This window comes from Capsicum annuum, chromosome 8 (genome assembly GCF_002878395.1).
Source record: "Capsicum annuum cultivar UCD-10X-F1 chromosome 8, UCD10Xv1.1, whole genome shotgun sequence".
NCBI lineage: Eukaryota > Viridiplantae > Streptophyta > Magnoliopsida > Solanales > Solanaceae > Capsicum > Capsicum annuum.
The window spans coordinates 129,453,281-129,476,448 of NC_061118.1; the positions used below are offsets into that span (position 1 = coordinate 129,453,281).

Genomic DNA, 23,168 nt, shown 5'->3' on the forward strand with positions numbered 1-23,168 from the left:
GTGTCAATAAGCTAAAGTTGTGAGTATTTGGCTAAATGGGAGTTAAGATCTGGAAACCCAACCAACAACTACTCCCACTCCCAAACAAGTAGGGATTGGCAATATGAATCCTCGGGCATCAGTTACAAACAAAGTTAAGGTCAATTATATGAATCCCCACTACAAGCAAGCAATAATAATAGCAATGGTTTTTTTACTATTTATTATAAAACAATAGCAAATGTTATAAAATAAAGGACACAAGAAGCATACAGCATACCAGAATGACAATTGAGTAGATTATACTAACAAACATTCCAGTAAAAAACATAATTTTAATATAGCACAAATGACTTAACATAGATAGAACTAGTATTCATATTATTCATAACAATAAAACATCTCAGACTACTATGAACTATGAAAAACACAAGCTAGACAAAGTAAGAATGGTTTCATTGATGATATCCCCTGCCATCTCTTTTGACTTACCAACAATAGCCTACTCATCAGCAATCCACTTCCTCTCACTTAGTGGACTCACCACTGATACAAATCTCTGGAGATTTGTAATATCTTTTTGCATTGTCCTGGCCTATTTCTTCATAGCCACATCAACAACTGCATGATCCAATGCATCATTAATCATATACACCTTAAAAGTTATCTCATTTTTACAAGGCACCACCATATTATACAACCTCGATATCAAATTATGCTGACTTTTAGATCCATCTAGCTAACAAACAATGACAAAATATCCTCCTACTAGCATAAAATATGAATATATTTTGTCCTTCTTTTAACAATAATGGTGAAACTTTCATTTCCCCAAGACCCAAAAAACTAAAATTCTAATCAAATATTGAATCCTTTAATGCTAAGTTCTTATTCTACTTCTTCCCAATAAAGTAATTATTACAAACATAATCAAGAAGTAAACACAAAATATCCCTATTGTATAATCCAATATGAATCTCGGTCTTTTAATTTTACACTCTAGTTCAAGTTTTAAATCGGGTTTTAATTTGAAAGAAGTGAAAGTCTCAGTTGCAAATTTTGTAATTAAAGAGGAATCAGAGGGTGAAGATTAAGGAATACCTTCTAAATCATCTTCATCCTATTACTCAATAAACATCGACGTAGGATTTGGGTCTGACGATTGTGATATAACTTGAGTAGCAGGATCAGATTGAGGAGAAGGAGGTGGTCTGTGATGATATTAAATAAGGTCATAGATGGAGAGGGAAGTGGTAGGTTAAGGATGAGGGAGGTGTTGTACAGTGGAGATTGGTTCATCAGGGTCAAAAAATTCATTAATATCATCAGCATCGAAATCCTCAAAGTGGTGGAGTATGGCAAAAATGGAGAGATGTTGTGGAGGAGAAATGAGAGAATAAAGAAAATGCCAATAAGGTTAAAGAAAGTTCTCCCTCTAGGAAGGATAAAGGTGGAAAGAGGGGAAAGGTAAAAAGAGCATTTTGCTATTATATAAAGAAAAGGTGTTTGAATTTTATTTGTCTCTCTATGCTCCTAATAAAACAAATAGTTTAACAAGTGGAATAATCTTCAAACTGGGGAGGGAAAAAATTCAAAACCAATGCAATAGATTTTTTTCCAACAAATTGTTGCCATAAGTGACTTTATGGCAACGGTTCTTGATAATTTTGCTATAAGACACCATATTGCATCAGTTATCTATCCATAGCAACTGTTATAGAACCAACTAGTTCTACTAGAACAATTTATTTTTACAATATTCAAAATCAATTGCAATATACCTTCTATAGCAACGCTTTTGGAACCATTGCCAAAAGTTTCATTGCAATAGGGGTTATTACTAGTAGTGATTTTTGTCAAAAGTTTAATCTTTTTTTTGGTCTGCCAAAAACCCGACCAATACATAATTTTTTCCTTATAATGATGATACTACGCTTTCTCTTACTTTGTTGACTGCAGTGCACATTCCAGCGACTCTTACGAGACCTCATTTATCATTCTAGCAAGTGATTTAGATTTCAGGGTGGGCATTTTATTCAAAATACCATGGGATCTTTACTTGATGACATAGTTTTTTGTTTTGGATCTTACCCACTTTATTTTAGTTTGAGGTTGCATCCCCTTTCTAACAATCTTAGTTGTTTTTATATGGACAACTGTTGGATCGTACGGATAATTTTATTTGTTAAGTACAATGTTTTTCTTGAGTTGTGCTTATGTTTTGTTAGACTTTGATACTTTATTTATGGATTTATTCTATTACTACTTTAAGTGCTGATTTTGAGATAGTATTTTTGGGTAGATGGTTCTCCGATCAGGTATGTAGTGTGGGTGCTACTCATGATAGGTTTGGGTTGTGACAAAGTTGGTATCATAGCCTAGATTCATTGATCTTGTCATACAAAATAGGTCAAGTATAGTCTCACAGAATGGTACAAAGATATTTATACTTTTCTTTGGGGGATGTAAGCCTTTAGGAAAATAAACATTATTGATTCTTTCATGTTATAACTTTATTCCAATTTGTATATGGTGATCCTAATTGGTATCTAATCTTTTTCACTCTTTTGTCCACAGATGATGACTACTAGATTAAATTGAACCCAACTAGCATCCCCTCCACTTGCCACTCCATCTACAGAGTAAACCATAATGGGAAAAGAAAGAGTGAGACTAAGAGGGAGAAGTAGGGGAAAGATGGAAGAAGTCACACTATGGGTAGAGCCCAAACAGTGAATGGCTAGACCCTTGAAAGGTCATTGTCACGTCCCCCATCTTAGGATCATTTAGAGGAGAAGGAATCACTAGAGAAGTGGGTAGTAAATCCTAACATGGTAGAACAAACTAGGGTTGCAGCCTTACTCCCTATGTCTAGTGAGATCTTTTAGTAGGTATTAGTTTTCTTAAGTGTGTTAATGGGTACTGGAGCCACCCCTATAGTGCCAGTTGATCAGACTTCAAGTGTTCATCAAACTATTGCTATGACTTATAGAATGGTTGAGGCTTTAGGGAGCGATGTTTTTCCTCATCCAATTTTGGGTTTAGTGATACTAGTACAAAACATGAGCTGTTGAAAAAAAATTAAAATGAAACCTCCAAAATTCTAGGGTACTAGTTTTGAGAATGCTTTTCTAGTCATAATTTACTATTATGAGAGGTTACAAAGATGGGCACTATTCAGCAACATGGAGTTGAGTTTGTGTCTTTTCTATTGGACAAGGATGCTATGCAGTGGTGGAGTGCATACATGTAATATAGGTCACTAGTTTTACCCCTATTGATATGGGAGTAGTTTCATTCCATTTTCTTAGAGATGTATATCCCACGAGCCCTTCGTGATCATAAGAAGGATGAGTTTTGGCATTGGAATAAGGTGATGTAATAGTTTTGGCATATGAAGCTAAGTTCTATGCTTTGTCTCGCCATGATACTCAGTTGTTTACTATCAAATAGGAGAGAAGTCAATGTTATGTCAAAGTGTTGAATTATGATATTTATCTTTTGTTTGTACATATGTCCTCTACTGGAAAAGGATTTAATAAGGTGTCAGATTATTTGAATATGTTTAAAAGGGTGATTCAAGAAGGTCAAGCTAAGATATTTGCTAGGAAATCTCAAAACATTGGAAATTTTAGAGGGTATTTTTCTAAGGTATATACTAAGAAGTCCTACCCAACTTGCCCCATTTAGTTAGGCATTGATAATTTTCATTGTGGGTCTAGATAAGGGTTTTTTTTCAGCTGCAGATTGTTAGGGGCCAAAGGGCTTCTCACAGTTCTACTAGTCTGCCTTTTCTTAGGAAAGGGTATCACAACTATCGTGTAGTTGGTTACTTTAATAGAGATTTTCCTATAAGACAAGCGAATGCCCAGGCACAAAAGCAGACTGGGGCTATAGTTATGGTGGGTAGAGAAGGAAGAGACAGAGATAGGGGTCGTCCATAAAGTGGATTATGAAATCAAACAGTTGGCCATGGTGGTCAAGGAAATAGTGACCGTAGCTTTTTAGGAGCCCAGTTAGGGAAGGATTTATCTCAAAAAAATAATCGATCTTATTATTATGTATTTCCAGGAAAAATTGATGTCGAGGTTTCTGATGCGGTAATCATAGGTACCATTCCTACTTTAGACTGGATGGCTTTTATTTTATTTGATATGGTGTCTACTTCTTCATATGTATTTCTCCAGTTTGTGATGGGTTTCAATTTGGTTTGTGATGTAATTGACTATCCTATTTATGTGTCTGCCTCAGTTGGTGAGTTTATGGTAGTAACCAATGTTTACTATTCTTGCTCTGTAATATTTGTTAGTTTTCAAAATTTTCTAAAAATTTAATTATTCTAGATATGTTGGACTTTGATGTAATTTTAGGTATGCTGTCATTATCTCTATATCATGTTGTCTTAAACTGTAATGCTAAGACAGTGACTCTAGTTATGCTAGAAATAGATAAACTAGAGTGGGAGGAAGAATATAAGGCCAAACCAGTAAAAAATATATCATTTTTCTAGGCTAAAATATGAGTAGGGAAGGGTTTTTCAATGTTTTTAGCTCATCTCTGGGGTATGAGTATAGGGTCCCCTCCTATATATTCAGTTTTTGTTGTTTTTGAATTTGACAATGTGTTTTCTTCAGATATACTAGGTATGCCTTCAGATAGAGATACTGATAACTATATTGAATTAGAGTCGGGCACTCACCCTATATTAATTCTCTTTAGTGTATGACTCGAGCAGGATTGAGGAAACTCAAAACTCAATTTTAGGAGCTACTTGACAAAGGGTCTATTCATCCAAGTTCCTCACCTTGGGATGCTCAATTTATATATTTTAAGAAGAAGAATAATAGTATGAGGATGTGCATTAATTATAAACCATTGAATAAGGTTACAATAGATGATTTATTTACCAGTTACTGGGTACGATGGATTTTTCTATAATTAACTTGAAGTTCGGTTATTATTAGTTGAAAATTAGATGAGGATATCCCAAATACAACTTTTAGAACTCAGTATGGACATTATGAGTTTTTTCTAATGTTTTCGAGTTAACTAATACGCCTAAAACCTTCATGAGCTTGATTAATGGTGTCATTAATTTTTCTTGTATCCTTTGATATTATCTCCATTGATGATATTCTAGTGTACTCAAAGAGTAATGAAGAGCATGTAGGTGACCTTCACATAGTTTGGAAGATTCTAAGAAAGAAGAATTATATGCTAAGTTTACAATGTGTGAATTTTGGGTATCTTTAATTGCATTTATGGGGTACGTTGTTTCAGAAAAAGGGGTAATGGTGGGCCACCAAAATATTGTGGCTATAATGAATTGAGTTTAACCTAGATCAGTTACTGAGATTAGTTGTATTGTAGGTCTTACTAATTATTACCACTGGTTTGCCAAGAACCTTGTATTCATTGCTACACACTAGACAAGGTTGACTCAGAAGGAAGATCCATTCATTTGGTCATATCAATATGATGTGACCTTTGAATAGCTCAAGATACTCTCCACTATAATTTCTATCCTTTTTTTACTAGTGGAAGGTAATAACTTTATAATATTTTATAATGTTTTACTTTTGGGTATGGACGTTATGTTGATGTAGGATAGGAATTTCATTGCCTATTCTTCAAGGTAGTTGAAATCTTATGAAAGGAATTACCCAATCCATGACTTAGAGTTGGCAATGGTGGTGTTGGCATTAAGGATATGGACACACTATATTATAGTGTTAAGTGTGAAGTCTTTACAGACTTCCAGTGTTTGCATCATGTATTAACTCAAAGCTATTTTAATCTACGGCATCAGATATGGATAGAATTATTGAAGTATTATAATGTGACTATTCTTTATCATCCGTGTAAGGCCAACATTTTGGTCGATGCGTTGAGACAAAAAATAATAAGTATGGGTAGTTTATCATTCTTGAGGGTGTGTAGGTGACCTCTACCTATAGAGTTTCAAACTTTAGCATCTCAATGTATGGATCTTGAGATTTCAGACGTGGGTGGTGTGGTGGCTAGTGTTGAGGTAAGGTCAACATTTTTAGAGAAGATTAAGGCTAGGCGATTTAAGAAGAAGAATTTAAAGGAACTCCCAAATAAAGTGCTGTGTGGGGAGGTGGCAGATGCCACTCTTGATTCAAGTAGGGTGTTGTCTTTTAAAGAGAGATTATGTGTTCCTTGGGTTAGTTATTTGAATGTGCAGTGTGCTTTCATAGGCCCTAGTTTACATTATTATATTCATCTTGCTACAACAAAGATGTATCATTACTTGAGGCAGTAGTATTAGTGGACCAAGATGAAGAAGGACATAGTGTACTAAGTGTCCAAGCGTCATAATTATTTGTAGGTGAAGTATGAACATCGAAGGCCTGTGGGATTGCTTCAGAGGTTGCCTATACCTATGTGGAAATAGGAGAATATTTCATGGTAGGTCTTCCTAAATACTTGGTAAATATGAATCCATTCGCATAATAGTGTATCAATTGAAAAAATTAGCTCACTTACTGTAGGTTAAAGTAGACTATAGTTCTCAGCAATTAGCTAAAATCTAAGTCAATGAGATAGTCAGACTTTATGGGGAGCCACATATCATCATTTTTGATAGAGATATGAAGTATACTTCCAAATTTTATGTTAGGTTGCATGAATATTTGGGTACTAAGCTTAAATTTATCACGAATATTCATTCTCAAAATAATACCATTCAAGGCACTCTATGGAATGACGTGTAGGTCACTTGTTCAGTAGTTTGAGACTAGATCTTGGGGTACCTTTTGAAACAGAATTAGTAAATGAGGTTGGAAAGAAAGTAAGGCTCATCCAAGCTAAGTTGTTGGTTTCTCAAAGCAGGAAAAATGAGTATGTGGACCATAAGGTAAGAGTCATACCTTCAATATTGGTGAGAAAGAATTTCTTAAGGTGTCTCTCTTTAAAGTATTCATGAGGTTTAGCAAGAGAGGAAATATCAACCCTCGATATATTATCCCTTTGAGGTTCTTAAGAATGTGGGTTCGATTACATACAGGTTAGCTTTACCATTGGAGTAATGGGAGCCTACTAGGTATTCTACGTCTCTATGCTCAAATAGTATCAGTGAGATGGAATTATATTATCAAATCGCACTCGATCCTATTGGATAAAGATTTGGGTTACGAGGAGGAACATGTAGTGATTCTAGATTGGGATGTACGGAAGTTTAAGATGAAGGAAATTTGTTCGATCAAGGTTTAATGGAAGCATTGCCTGATTGAAGATGCCACTTGGGAAATTGAGAAGTACATACAGGACTAGTACCCTCAATTGTTGGAGGACACATATACTCTTTTTTTCTTATTTTAGCCTAATGTTTACATTTCATCATTTGGCTAAAAAACAATGGTTAAATAGGTATCTATTGTAATGACTATTTATGTTGTTATGAATAAACATTTTTGTTTTCAAAATTCCATGTTAAAATTCATCGCATTTTTAAAATTATAAATTTCAAGTTGTTCAAATGAAATTTGAGTGAGGTGTCATCTAGGGACTGGAAATGAGTTGAGAAAATTTGGTGCTATTTAATTTGATTTATAATTATATAAGATGATGAATAAATTTTAGGAATTTATGGAATCGAATTCGGGCAACTAGAACTCAAGTAAATTATCTTAGTATAAAGGCCATTATTTGAAATATCCAGATTCAAGGTGTGTTGTAAGAATTAGGATTTTTGACAAAAAATCAGACATTTTGTCCCATCGATGCTGCTATAGAAATTCGTAGCTATAGTATAGATATGCCATCGATAGAGATGGTCAACCGTCGCTATAGTGACGTTGCTACAGCACACATGTCGTCATAGCAATGAAAGTTGTAGTTTTATTTTAATCTTTCCCTAAAATAATTCCATGGGAGCTCACAAACGAACCCATGAAATCAATTCCCCACACATCAAACAACTCTAAGGCCAAGATAAGTATCATGGGGAGTTTATGTTTCCATAAAACATTACCATGTCACTTTCACTACCACAAGCTTGAACAAAATCATGAGCATCCTTGTAGAAAGTTGGCCAATAATGCCCACACTATTAAATTTTATGAGTTGCGCGGGTACCACAATGATGACCCCCAACTAGTGATGAATGACAAGCCTCAAGAATTCTCATCATCTCCACCTCAGGAATACATCCCCAAATAACTCCATCCGCATAAATCCAAAATAGATAAGGTTAATTCTTGTATAAATTCCTCTCCTCATGCATGAACCACATACGCTGCTGGAATGACAAATCTTCTAGAACAAGATAACTCATCAAAAAGTTGACAAAATCAGCAAACCTGGGGATTAATTCTTGTGATGCTGCCAAGACCCGCTCATTTGAAAAAGTATAATCTATATAAATCTTATCCCTTAATTTCTACAATGCCTCATCCTCAAGGTGAGATAAGTGATTTGCGACCTAGTTCTCGGTGTCTTTTTGGTCTTTCACCTCAAAGTCAAATTCTTTCAACAATAAGACCCAATTTATCAACCTCGATTTTGTGTCTTTCTTAGACATAAGATAACTCAAAGTTGTATGATCAATGTGAAGTATGACTTTGGTGTCTATCTAATAGGATTGGACTTTCTAAAAGGTACTAACCACGGAGTAACTCCAGCTTAGTGACTGTAGAATTCTTCTATGTGGGGTTGAATGCCTTGCTAATATAATAGATCGGGTGAAGAATTTTCTCACATCCTTGGCCTAGGACAACTCCCAAGGCCACTCCACTTGCATTGCACATCAACTCAAAGGACAAGGACCAATGTGGGACACAATAATAGGAGTCGAGATCAACCGCACGCACGCATCATCCAACACAATTTTTACCTCCTTCTCTAAAAGCTTTCACAGATGATTAGAAAGTTTAGAAAAGTCATTGATAAGCCTCCTATAGAAAGCAGCATGACCCAATAATCTTTGGATACCATTAATTAAGACCGTAGGAGGTAATTTTTGAATCACCTTTATCTTTGCCCTATCAACCTCGATACACATTTTTAAGATTTTATGGCTGAGAACAATACCTCCATTCACAATAAAATGGTACTTCTGATAATTAAACATAAGATGACGCTCCTCATATCTCAGGAGTGCCTTGGATAAATGGGCTAGGCAATCATCAAATGAGTACCCAACTACCAAAAAGTCATCCATGAAACCTCTATTGCGTACTCCACAATATCAGAAAATATCGACATCATACAATGCTAAAAGGTGGAAGGAGCATTGCTCAGTCCAAACGACATCCTCTTGAACATAAAAGTCCCATATGGGCAAGTAAAAGTAATCTTTTCTTGATCTTTGGGGACAATGGAAATCGAATTGTACACCAAATACCTATTGAGAAAATAGTACCAAACCTTTCTTGCAAATCTTTCTAGCATCTGATCCATAAAGAACATAGGAAAATGGTCCTTTTGAGTCTAAATGTTCAAGTTTTTGTAGTATGTGCATACTTTCCATCCAGTAACCGGCCTCATGGGTACTAATTAATTCTTCTCATTTAGGACCACGGTAATCCCTCCCTTCTTAGGGGAACATTGAACCAGGCTCACCCACTTATTGTCCATAATGGCATAAACCACGCCTACATCAAGCCATTTTATACTATCCCTCTTCACCACCTCTTGCATGGGTGGGTTTAAACGATGATAGTGCTCGATGTTGGGCACACAATCTGATACGAGTTGAATTTTGTGAGTACAAATACAAGGTGGAATCCTTACAATATCTGAAATAGTCCATCCGATGGCCCTTTAAAATCTCTGCAACACTAAAATCAATGCCTCAACCTGTGAATCCAATAAGTCAGTAGAATTAATGACCATTAAGGTATTGTCCACCCCTAAAAATGCATATCACAAGTGAGACATGAGGGCCTTCAATTCTAAGACTGGTGGCTCCAAAATAGATGGTCGAGCAGGTAGAGTTGATCAATTCTTCCAATCAAGATCTAATTTTTAGATCTTACATATGTGAACCTCTACCATACAGTGCGCTCACCATATCATCATATTCATCGATACCATTACTATAAAAGTTCATAATAACTATTGGTTATGCTTGAACCTCAAGTATCTTATCAATAGGGACAGTCAATACATTAACATAAATAGTGTCTATCAGAGACACCACTCTCATATCCTTAGGTTATCGCATCGACTAACGCACATTAAAATTCACTTGTTCGTCATTGATTCTTAACTTTATCTGACCTATCTCCATATCAACCAATGCCCTACCCATAGCTAGGAAGGGCCTCCCTAAGAGAATAGAGACTTTGAAGTCCACCTCACAGTCAAGGATCACAAAGTCAGATGGAAATATAAAGGACACAACCTTTACTAACACATCACATAATACACTAATTTGATTCTTCACAATTCGGTCGTCCATCAATACCCTCACGATGTCAATTTGGGTTCCCCTAACCCCAACTGTTTGTACATCACTAACAACATGAGATTGATAATAGCTTCCAAATCATATAAAGCTTGAGAGAATTTGAAGTACCTAATAGTACATGGAATAGTAAAGGCTTAGGGGTCCTCATTTTTCTCTACTAAAGATCGAGAAGCAATATCACTACAAAGGTGTATATTATCAGTGGGCTCAAAACTCACCATCCGTTTCTTAGTAATCTAATATTTCATGAACTCTGCATATCCTGGCATCTTCTCCAATGCTTTCACAAGAGGAATGTTAACGGATAGTTCTGTCAACATCAACATGAACATTTGATGCGTCCCTTACTCTTGCTTTTTCCTCAATCTCTAAGGAAAATGAGGTAGAGGTCAAGTAATGGCCTTCAATACAGGCTCGACTTCCTTCCTATTTCCTTTATCCTTCTCAAACATTTAATCAACGCCCATCAATTTTTTAGATGACTCACCACTAGTCACCAACTTTTCAAGTTTTTCTTTGGGTTCATGATCAATATCAGCAACATCATCCCTAACTTCATCTACTACAGGCATAGCGGGATAAAGCGTGGACTTATACTCTGAGTGTTGATAGCTAAACATTGATTGTCATTTATCAAACTCTACACAATATTACTCAGAAGAGTGCCTGGTTGATGTTGATTCAAGGTCACCGATATTTAACGAATTGTTGCTCAAGTTGGTTGATCGCAGTAGCATGTAATTCCACTTTCTGTCACAAACCTAAAATGTCTTCCTTAATTTGATTAAGGCAACATTCTTGATTTTCTAACCCCTTTACCAATTTAGTGAGAAATGACTCCATGTTTGATTCAGTGTCATAGTTCCTCAGATAAACATACGCACCACTCATCTTCTTATAATCATCCTTACGCTTTCATTCACTATCTCTCTCTTGATCCCTGTATCAGTCCCTAAAATAGTTCTGACCTTAGTTTCCTTGCCTCGAGTTATAAGAGTCCTAATTGGACTCTTAACCCTTAATGTAGAAACCCATCATCTATCTATCAAAATACATTGCCTCTTCATCAACATTAGAATCATATTGACCTAGGAGGTTTACCTTATGAGCCAATAGCATTCACCTTTTTAGAATTCATCATGGGGAATTGCTTAGTCCGGAACCAAATCTCTATCCTTATCTATGCATCTTCTTTAACTACTTTATCATCTATAATTCTTTAATTGTTGGATGCACGAATTGAATAAGTACCAGCACCTCTATCTATCTCCCAAGTATGCCACCCACGGTTGGTAAGAAAGACCCGGTATAAGATTTCTGATGCTACCTCCCAATGCAAGCTCAAAAATACTCTACTAATAATAGTGTTTGCATCAGCTTTAGAAATAACATTTAGATATTAATAGTATATTTAAAGAAAATTTTTCATTGATATCCTGTTATTGGGCACCATAATTAACTTTTTATTGAACCTTAAGCATGCCACATACATTGGTTCATACTGCATTGGCCGAAAAGTATATATCGCATCCTTAAATTGCATCATCCTTGAAATCAAAAAGAGCCGATCCAAAAATATTTTTGCAACTCATTACAAGTAGTGATGGACCCAAGAGGTGGTTTCCCTAGCCATAATTTAGCTTCTCCAGATAGATAGAATAGGAACAACCTAAGTGTTATAACACGACCGGAACCAGTACCTAGTTGTGACGAGTAATTCAAGCCCACCATGAGCCTGAGACCAACCCCATAGCATAATTTTCAAAACATAATAAAAGAATACAACGAAAGCCAACTAAATAGTAGTAAGAAGGATAGATAATCACATGTAAACTCTATGAATCAAAACCAACATCCAACCAATACCTTTCCACAAAAGCCTCTATAACCAACATACAAAACTAAGTCTGGACATACCCCGACTATGATAAAGGAAATGCAAAAGTACTACAATAGTAATAAAAACAACGAAATGACCAGCCTTTTGAAAAAGGGAGGCTCAATACTCACAACATATCCACAGAGATACTTAATGACCTAATACTACCTAGGAATGACAAAAACCCCTTCGAAACCTACATCATGAAATGATGTTCCATCCAAGGACGATCAGTGGGATAAGGACTAGATGAAACTCAGGGAATGTGATAAAATAATGCCAATGCCAAAAATCAGCCAAAAACCAGATGCACAACATTTATATATACATATATAGGATGTTGGGATAGGGGCAAGAGTTATGAATATGAGATTTTAAAAAATTAACCTAAACTATTTAGCTCGCTCTGTACTAAAGGCATCCACGAGTTATATAGATTTAGCTAGCCTTGCTAAAAGGGCCCCATTATGTGTTAGCCGCACGAACTAAGGAATCCATAAGATGGGATAAAGAAACCAAGGCTCTAGGCATCCCAAATAAAATGGGTGAACCAAGCACGCAGTCATATAGGACCCCATGCCAGAAAATGTGGTTTCAAGTGGTTATCCCCCCGCGTACACATTCACGATGAGCTACACAATTCCCTTTAAGCCTAAATTAAAATAGCTTGCACAAAAAACACAACCATTAAACTAGGATTCTTATATCAAGTCATTTACCACTTAGTATCATAATACTAATTATGCTGGCAAGCTCATATAATCATTCCAAACAAATCCATGTAATCATTAGACTCTCAAGTTCCAATTAAAATCCAAACCATGGACACCAAGAGCCCTGCAAATTGGTTTTGACCAATATCTATTAATGCAATGCAATGGGTTCATAAATAAGTTAAATTATCCAATTATCGAGGTTCAAAAACGGAATTCCAAAAATAGGTTAGGCTTAATTTCATTACCATGCAAAAAAAGTCTTCATTATGGGAAAACCCATGTTTCCCATTCCAATTCCCAAAGCAATGCACCCATTCAGTCCAAAACCATAAATTTAAGGCATAAATCATCAATTTAAAAGGAAGGAAAAGTAATTCAATTAATTCCAATTAAAACCGCTCAACCCAATCCAAACCCATAAATCAAAACACATGGATAATGATTAAATAAGTGCCACAATGAAAAATTAAAGTTAGGGAATGAGATACATGCTTGAAATACACAAGAAATTGAAAACCATTCAGAGTTCAGAGCTTGAATGGTGAATCTCTCGTATAACCCTTGAACATTATTAGGTTTTAAGTTTGAGAGAGAAATAAAATGATTTGATTTTTAATAAATAAAAACAATACGGTTATTTTATGTTTAACGGTCGTGCAAGGGGGAAAAGATCAAAAGACACTGACTGCATGTGAAAAAAATAAAAATTAGGCATTTTTAACTTAACGGCGTGGTAAGCCGCTATCGTAGAGGGTAGCCTCCATGCCACATCCATATCATGGAGTCTAACCTCCAGGACATGCCAATATCGTGGACCCTCACTGCCTTAGGATCCCAAAATGGACCCGAACCCCTTCCAAAAATTCCAAAACTTCCCTAAAATACCCTTTTGATACCCATAAACATAATTCAAGTCAAAAATTGGCATTACAAATGTGGGAGGGGAAAAATAAAATCATCAAAGTTATATGGCGTCATATATTATCCCCTCTTAGGATCATTCGTCCCGTACCCGAATAAGGAGTTAGGCCAATTTTACCAAGATAAAAGTAAGAATATATCCAAACAAGGGAACAAAATTCATACCTGAAGCAGTTTTGTCTGACACGGGGAACAAGAATGGGTATTTGGACATCATATCTTCTTTAGCTTCCCATGTAGCTTCCACTACCTTTTGATTCCTCCAAAGAACCTTTATTAAAACTACATCATTTCTCCTCAATCTACGAACTTATCTATCCAATATCTTGATCGGGACTTCCTTATAAGATAATGAATACGAGATACCAATTTATCAATGGTCACTATCAAAGAATGATCACCCACACACTTTTTCAACATAGACACAAGAAAAAAAAATGCCAAACTTCTGGGTAAATTTAATTGATATGCCAAATACCAAACTCTCCTTATAATCTGGTACATTCCAACATAATGGGGATTAAGTTTCCTCTTCTTTCAAAATATCATGCCTCCTTTCATCGGAGACACCTTTAAAAATACCCAATCAGTTACCTCAAATTCTAACTTCCTTCGCCACACATCTGTATAAGACTTTTGGCGTCTTTGACCAATCTTAAGTCTTTCTCTAATCACTCTTACCTTCTACATGGCTTGGTGAACCAAGTCAGGTCCAAACAACCTAGTCTCATCAACCTTAAACCACCTAAATGGAGACTTACACATCCTACCATAAAGAGCCTCGAAAGGACCCAATTGGATACTAGGTCGACAACCGTTATTGTAAGAGAATTCAAATAAGAGGTAAATACTCAACCCAACTACCTTTAAAATCAATCACACATGCCCTTATCATCTCCTCCAAGGTCTGAATAGTATGCTCTACTTGTCCATCGATTTGAGGGTGGCAAGTGGTTCTAAGGTTTACCTAACTACCCAAACCTTTCTGAAATGAACATCAGAAGTAAGGTGCGTAGTTCGGTCTGAAATGATGGACACAAGAACTCCATGTAACTTGACTATCTCCTGAATGAACAACTTGGTATAATCCTCTCGTGAGTAGTTAGTCCTCACAAAAAAGAAGTGAGCAGACTTATCATTTTATCCACAATGACCCAAATGGAATCATACTAGTTTTAAGACCGCGGAAGAACCATAATGAAATCCATATTAACCATCTACCACTTCCATATAGACAACTCTATCTCTTGAGATATGCCACCAGGCCTCAAATGTTCAACCTTGACTTTCTGAAAAACCATATACTTAGCCACAAAGTTCACCACATCTCTATTTATATTATTCCACTAATAGATTTCCTCCAAGTCATGATATATGTTAGTTGAGCCCGAATAAACTGTATACCTAGACTTATGAGCCTCAGTCAAGATCCTTTCCCCTAACCCATCAATATTAGGAACACATAATCTTCCTTGATACCTCAGAATGCCATCTCCCCCAATCTCAAAAGCTATAACCTTTTGCTGACCCAAATCGTCCTTGATTTGAATAAGTTTGGGATTTAAAGCTTGTTTTTCCTTCACCTCCGCTCTAAGAGATGATGTAACCACTTCTTACATAATCTCTCCCCCATTCTCAGAGTATAAAAGATGGACTCCTAAGTTAGCCAACCTATAAATATCCTTTACCAATCCTTTTTTTGCCTCATCAATGAGATATAAGCTCCCATAGACACCCTTCTATAGGAATCAACAACAATATTAGCTTTGCCTGGATGGTAGTAAAGGATCATATGGTAATCCTTAAGGAATTTGAGCCATTATCTCAGCCTGAGATTTAATTCATTCACCTTAAGCTTCCTGGATGCAAAGGTCTCAACCTTACCATACTGATTCAAAACACAACCTAGTCCCATACGGGACACATCACAATGCACAATAAACCCATCACTACCCTCGAGCAGGGTCAAAATTGGTGCAGAAGTCAACTTAACCTTAAACACCTCAAGACTACCCTCACAAGCATCAGACCACAAAAACTTAACCTTCCTCTGAGTTAAATTTGTCAGCGGAGCAGAAGTATAAGAGAAACTTTTCAAAAACCTCCTATAATACTCAACCAAGCTCAAGAAGCTCCTAATGTCGGTTGGAGTCGTAGGTCTGGCCCACTTCTTAACTGAGTCAACTTTTTGGGGATCTACCTTGATCACTCACTAGAAACAACATACCTAGAAAAGTCACATCACTTAGCCAAAATTTATTCTTAGAAAAAGTCGCATACAATTTTTTGTCCCTTAGGGTCTACAACATAATTTAGAGGTGATTGGAATGATTCTCCTCACTCTAAGAGTACACAAAGATGTCATCTATTAAAACTATCACAAACAAGTCCAAAAACTACCTGAACACCCAATTCATAAGATCCATGAAAGCATTCAAAGCATTAGTAAACCCAAATGACATAACCAGGAATAAATAACGACCATAACGGGTATGGAAAGTAGTCTTGGGAATATCAACCTCCTTAATTTTCAATTGATGATAGCCCGAATGAAGATCAATCTTAGAGAAACAAATAGAACCTTCAAGCTAATCAAGTAGCTCTTTAATCCTAGGAAGAGGATACTTATTTTTTAGGATTACCTTATTCAATTGATGATAGTCTATACACATCCGAAGATACCCATCTTTCTTTTGCATGAAAAATACAGGAGCACCGTATAGAGAAACACTTGAATGAATGAAACCCTTATCTATAAGATCTTTTAACTACTTCTTTAGCTCTACTAGGGCCATTCTCTAATAGGGAATAAAAATGGGATAGGTATTCAGTAGAAGATCAATCCCAAAAGCTATTTCACTATCGGGAGGAATCCCAGGAAGATCATCGGGAAAAACTTTAGGAAATTCAGTAACCATAGGGAGAGATTGCAAAGAAGTGCTTTCAGAATTAAAATCCTTAACCCAAACTAGATGATATAGAAATCCTTTGGAAATCAACTTAAAAACTCTAAGACAGTAATAAACCTCCCTTTGGTCACTAAGGATCTCCCCTCCTATTCAATAACCGGTTCATTAAGGAATTGAAAACTGACCAGTTAGGTTATATAATCCAGAGAAACATAGAATGAATAGAGCCAATCCATCCTCAATATTCCATCAAAATTCAACTTATCAAGCTCTACCAAATCCACCTATGTCTCCCTATGAAAGATGGACACCACACAACCCCTATAGACTTTTCTAGCAACTATAGAATCACCCACCATAGTAGAAGAAGAAAAGGAGTTAAAAATATTTTTAAGACCAAAACCAAAGTTTACAGCCATATAAGCAGTCACATAAGATAGGGTAGAGCACAAATCAGGCAAAAAAAAACATCATGGGAGAAAAGATGTAATATACTAGTAACAACATGAGTGGATGCCTCAAATTCCTAACTAGTAGCAAGTTCATAGAGATGATTCCAGCCAGCGCCTATACCAGAAGTAGTACCCTTAGTTGTAGGAGTTAAAGAAGCAGCGACCAGAACCTTATTAGCTCCACTTGAAACTATCGCTACAAGATAATTTCTCTGTAGATGACCATCTTTCCACAATTGAAACATAATTTCCTCCTTTCCTCACAATAACCACTAACAACGAATTGAGCACCCAATGCATTAGGACGACTACAAGTCTTAAAATGATGATTACCAGAAATCATATGATAAGGAGCACTAGCTGTCAAATAAAAATTGCCCCAATTCTTCTTCTTAGTCCACGGCTTACCATTTCTCCCACTATTTTGCTGACCAACACCCTCCTCTGAATACCTAAACTTATTATTCTTTCTCTCTTCCATTTTTATTTGATTTTTTAATTCATCATACATTTATTCCACATAAACCACTAGCATGGAGATAACCATATCATTGTTCAAAAAAGCAACCTTACACTATAATACCAACTCACAGGACCACCTAAAATCTAACTTTCTCATTTTAGATCTCATATTTTCCACTAACTCCAGATCATAATGGGACAACTATTAAAATTTTAGATTATACTCCTTAAGACTCATCTTTTCTTGCTTCAGGTTTTAAAATTCTTTAGTCGTAGCTTCCCTTAACTATTAAGGATAGAAATAATCAAGAAAGGCCTTTGAAAACTCATCCCAAAATATCGATTCAGCATCATCGCCCCTTGTGGCTTCCCATTCCTCGTACCAATGATAAGTTACATCTTTCAATTGATACACAACAAACTCTACACCTTTAGAATCAGTAGAATGCATCACCCTAAATATCTTATGTATCTCATCAATGAACTCCTGGGGTATTCTCCTCAACCTTAAATCTTGTAAAGGTTGGAGATTCAACTAATAAACTATCCAACCTGAGTGACCTCAGATGAATGAGCAATAGAACCAACACAATCAAACTGATGAGACTATGATGCCACAAACTGTGTAATCATATGAATATACTAATAGAACTCCGCATTAGAGATGTCTCCCTGAGGTGACTGTGCATGAGTGTCACCAGCTCAAGAAGTCTGAAGAGGACTAGTAGGGATCAGTAGAACTCTAAATAGGGTGTCACAATTAGGAGCAGGGACCCAAGATCGGGTCTGTACTTCATAAATAGGGTGAGTTCTCTTTATATCTTCCCCAGCTACGATAGAAGGTCCAGTAGAGTTTCTACGACTATCAAATATTTGGGGAGGCATGATCTAAAATACAAGTAAGCTAGGAGTTACAGAAGTTTTATATCACTTGACTCTATAGCACAAAAATAGAACACAAGAAAGAGAAACTTTCCTAAATGCCTTATAGACTCCCCTTTATAAGTGTGGCGCATTTCCCACCCATAAAAAAGACTCTACTCAACACTGTTTTGTGGACACCCAATGACCCAGACCTATTCTCTGATACCAAGCTTTTTATAAACCAAACTAGGGCCCAATCATGAAGGGTATCTCAAAGCCACCATGAGCGAGAGACCACCCCATTAGTCAAACATACAAAACACAGTAAAAGAATACAATAGAAGCCAACTAAATAGTAATAAGCATGATAGATAATCAAATGTAAACTCTATGAATCAAAACCAACATCCAACTCAAATTTGTCTATAAAAGCCTCAAAAACCAGAATACCAAACTAAGTCGAGACATGCCCCTAACTATGATAAAAATTAAATCCAAAAGTACTACGATAGTACAAGAAATAATGAAATAACTGGCCTTTTGAAAGATAGAAGCTCACCATGTCACAGCAGATCCACAGAGACATTGAATCACCTAATGCTATAAGGAGAAATAAAAAACCCTTCCAACTCTATATCATGAAGTGATATAGCATCCAGGGATGGTGTCACAACCTAAACCCGGGCCTGGCTGTGATGGATACCTAAAGTCCATCGACGATCGAAGATCACCCCCTTCACCTAGTCAACCATAACATAATATAATATAACACTAAAAATTCAAACATAAAAAGGTAGATAAGTATGACTCAAAAGAAGTCTAAGAATGCAACTATCAATCCCAAGTCCACAGTAATCCATAAAGTTTCTAAACAAAACCAAATCAGTCTAAGTCGGGACATGTCCCCAACGATAGCCAAAAAAATTGAATGGTAGTCTATGACAAAAAGGAAACATAACTTTAAAATGATAACCCTTTTGGAAAAGGGAAGCTCACCACTTCAAAGATGATAGCAGATGACCAAGAAATCTATCACTACACGGGAAAAATAAAAGTACTTTCAGACTCTACATCACATAGGGAAATAGCATTCGGAGATTGTTAGTGGGATGAGTACTAGCATATAAATTAGGAAATGAATAAGATAATGCCATGATAATCAATTCAAAATCATTTAGAATCTAATGCATATAATCAAATGCATATACATAAATGTATATCACATGTCAGGATAGGGATCAAGGCTTAACATTAATGTTTAAAACCTTAGCATAGATTGTGTAGCTTAAACATCATATGATAATACCTATGGGCAATATGGTCTCTATCTCTCACCTCCTGGTTGGGCACCAGTGCATGTAGCTGCACGAACCAAATAATAATCTCATATATATGCATGGGGACTCAAACCTCCCAATTATATACTAAGTTGACTTAAGCACCCAATCATGTAATGCAATATGGAGGACTCAAACCTCCCAATCATGTAATAATAAGAATAAGGCAGACTTAAACCACCCGGTCATAAGCAAGGAGACTCGGACCCCAAGCTATTTAGACCCTCATACCGGCAAATGTAGTTTCTAGTATTGGTGTCTCACGATTACCACTTTAAGACCCAGCTGCACACATTCCCATTTATTGAACCAATTCATTCATTAAGGTATTCCGTTGGTATAGTTATTCCAACAACATTTTCAAGTTCAGTACCATGCCATAACTATTAACCATCTCACAGGGGAACTTATGGACCCTTAGATTCAATTATTTTGTCATACAGGGAAAATACAATTCCCAAAGATCAATAAAACCAATCCATCATTAATTAGCCTTTTATGCCATGCAATAGTATAAATGAACAAGTCCAATCGTGTGACAAAACCATATTCAATATCAATTTTCATTATTTGGAGTTGAGGGAACACAATTTTTAAACTTCATGTTCAAAAGTCATAAATAAAGCATGAACAATCATATGTAAACCATGGAAAAACATTGTTCAAAAATAAACATTCAAAACCTTTAACCTTTGTTCCAAAACCAACATCAAAATCACATAAATAAAAATTCAATTCAGATGCCATTTATCAAATAAAAGTATAGGGAAAGAGGTACATAACTTAAAAATGCAAGAATTGAAAATAATTCATAGCTTGAAATCCAAAAGATGAACGTATGATGAATTCCTTGGCTCTCTTAGGGTTTTTAAGTTTTGGAGTGGAATAGTAGCCTTCGTATCATGAAAATTGATGAAAACAAGCTTATATAGTATTTAAAGGTCGACATAGGTGAAAGGACCTCAATACCCATCATCCTAAGTAAACATAACCAAAAACTGCCTGAATTTAATGCACCATCATGTCACAGAGGATAATCTATGCTATAAACTCTGTACCATGCTGAAATTGTTGACCCTCATTGGTTCCTCACAAAAATGCTTAACTTTTTGCTCAGGAATTGGATTAACTTAAAATTGGATGCATTTGAAAGAAACACAATTATCTCTAATTTAGTAGGTCTTAAGCTCCAAAATTCCTTATATTCTAGAAGTTATACACGTTCAAATTTGACCCTGGAAGAATCGAATACCAAAATTTGTTCGATAATGAAAGTTCTTAACTACACTTCACACTAAGTATTTAGTATGAACATTTTTACCTCAATAGCACTTTTCACACCAAGAATCGTCCTCGAATGATGGATTGGAATTCTTTGAGGATTTAGAAGTATGGAATAAAGTATTTAACTTCACCTTAGTAATTCCTCCTCTACAAAACAAGTCTAGGAAATCAAAGAAAAGGTCTTCATGGCATCAGCAAGTAAATTACGAAAGCATGAATCATTAGATAATGAGACTAAGGTCGTACAAGGGATAAAGGACCTAAAGCCCCTCACCCCAAGTGAGAAAATCAAAAATAGATGAGATTTTACACCTCAGAGTGGCACACTGCCTATTGTGAAGCCTAACATCCATGTCATGCCACTTATCACGGAGAGTATCCTCCGTTACAAATTGATATGACTGAGGCTTACTGCCTTCGTGTTCCAAAATCACCTTGAACCCCTTACAAAAATTTAAAACTCCCCTGGATAATCCTATAAATACACTAAACACTATTTAAGTCAAAAAAATAATGTTTCAAACATGGGAGGGTCAAAACTATAATGATGGAAATCTTAAGGGTATTATATAATAGTCTTAAATATCGTAATACTTCTCAACTGTGAATTCATCTACGAATACCACACTTCACCATTTTAATCTTACAATCTCCCCCCTCCCCAAAGCATATCACCAAAAGAGCTTGATTCTAACTACACATTATATCAATATTAAGGCCTACTTCGGATTTAAAAGGTGCTAACTTAAGCTACAGGTCTCTATACCTTACATCCATCAAAGAATACTACTTTATTCTACCACTATAGTCAAACAACATCATGTATTATCAATAGTACTAGCTATATAACACAATGGTTTGTGTATCTATCAATCAAAATATTCATGCCTATTCTAACTACACCCATTTTATGAATCTTCCCACTAAAATCCCAGTAACCGCTATCACCTTCACAAAGATTTTCACTATATATTCCCCTCCTAATTATCCCACATAAAAAAGTTTTATCTCACTTTTCCCATTTTATCTAAAACCATAGTTAAAGTAACCACACTAAAATTTTACAGTAAGGATCATCCACTCTCTTATCTAAAATATTACTGTGCTACCATAACCACTACTATCCCAACATAAAGAGAGTAACTGAGGGAATAGAGTGCGAGCTTCAGAGATAGGAGTGATAGTATTTCATTACATTATATATTTGTTCCACTACTCATGGTGAGGTCTATAGAGTAAGATATAATCCAATAAGCATGAAGGACTTCACACATAAAAAAACCTAGATCATAATTAGAAGGACGAAACATAGGTATAGGTTGTTTCGAGAACCAGAAACTTTGGCATAGACACCATTTGAATACGAGGATGTTGGTAGAATGTCCTCTTAAACTGAAATAGGAGGAATTTGCTAAAGTAAGAATAGATTTATCATGACTCTTCCCTAAAAGTCACCACCATTAGAAAATTCAAGATTTGCATCATCTCCCCCTTGGCTCAAACGTCACTATCCCAATCTTAAAAGTATATCCTTGTATTAAATCTATACGTACAACACTCCACCCAATAGTGGGTATCACTATGCACAAGAACAGAAACTTCCCTCAACAACTTTAATATAAAAACACTAAATTCTTTCTAGGATATCCCCTTCAGAGATACTAATCATGACTTCCTCAATCCTCCAAGGTCATTTCCTTATAACAAACATTTTCATGGGCATAGACATCTATGCTTTGAAACACTTAACACTCCATTTTTAACTTAGAATACTAGCATTACACCTCTAATATTATAACCTCCTAACTTAACAAAACTATTAAAACTACACCAAGGGTCAAATAGTCTATCTATTTCTCCCTCAATTTAGCTCTACATAACACCATATAACAACTCCCTAGACTTCTCCATACAAAGAAACTTAAGAATA

The 23,168-nt window shown here is 35.8% G+C and overlaps 1 pseudogene; it reads right to left on the minus strand.

Annotated features, from left to right (window-relative positions):
• Positions 1 to 397: 397 nt before the first annotated feature.
• On the minus strand, positions 398 to 17,772 carry LOC124886641 (annotated as a pseudogene).
• Positions 17,773 to 23,168: the final 5,396 nt, after the last annotated feature.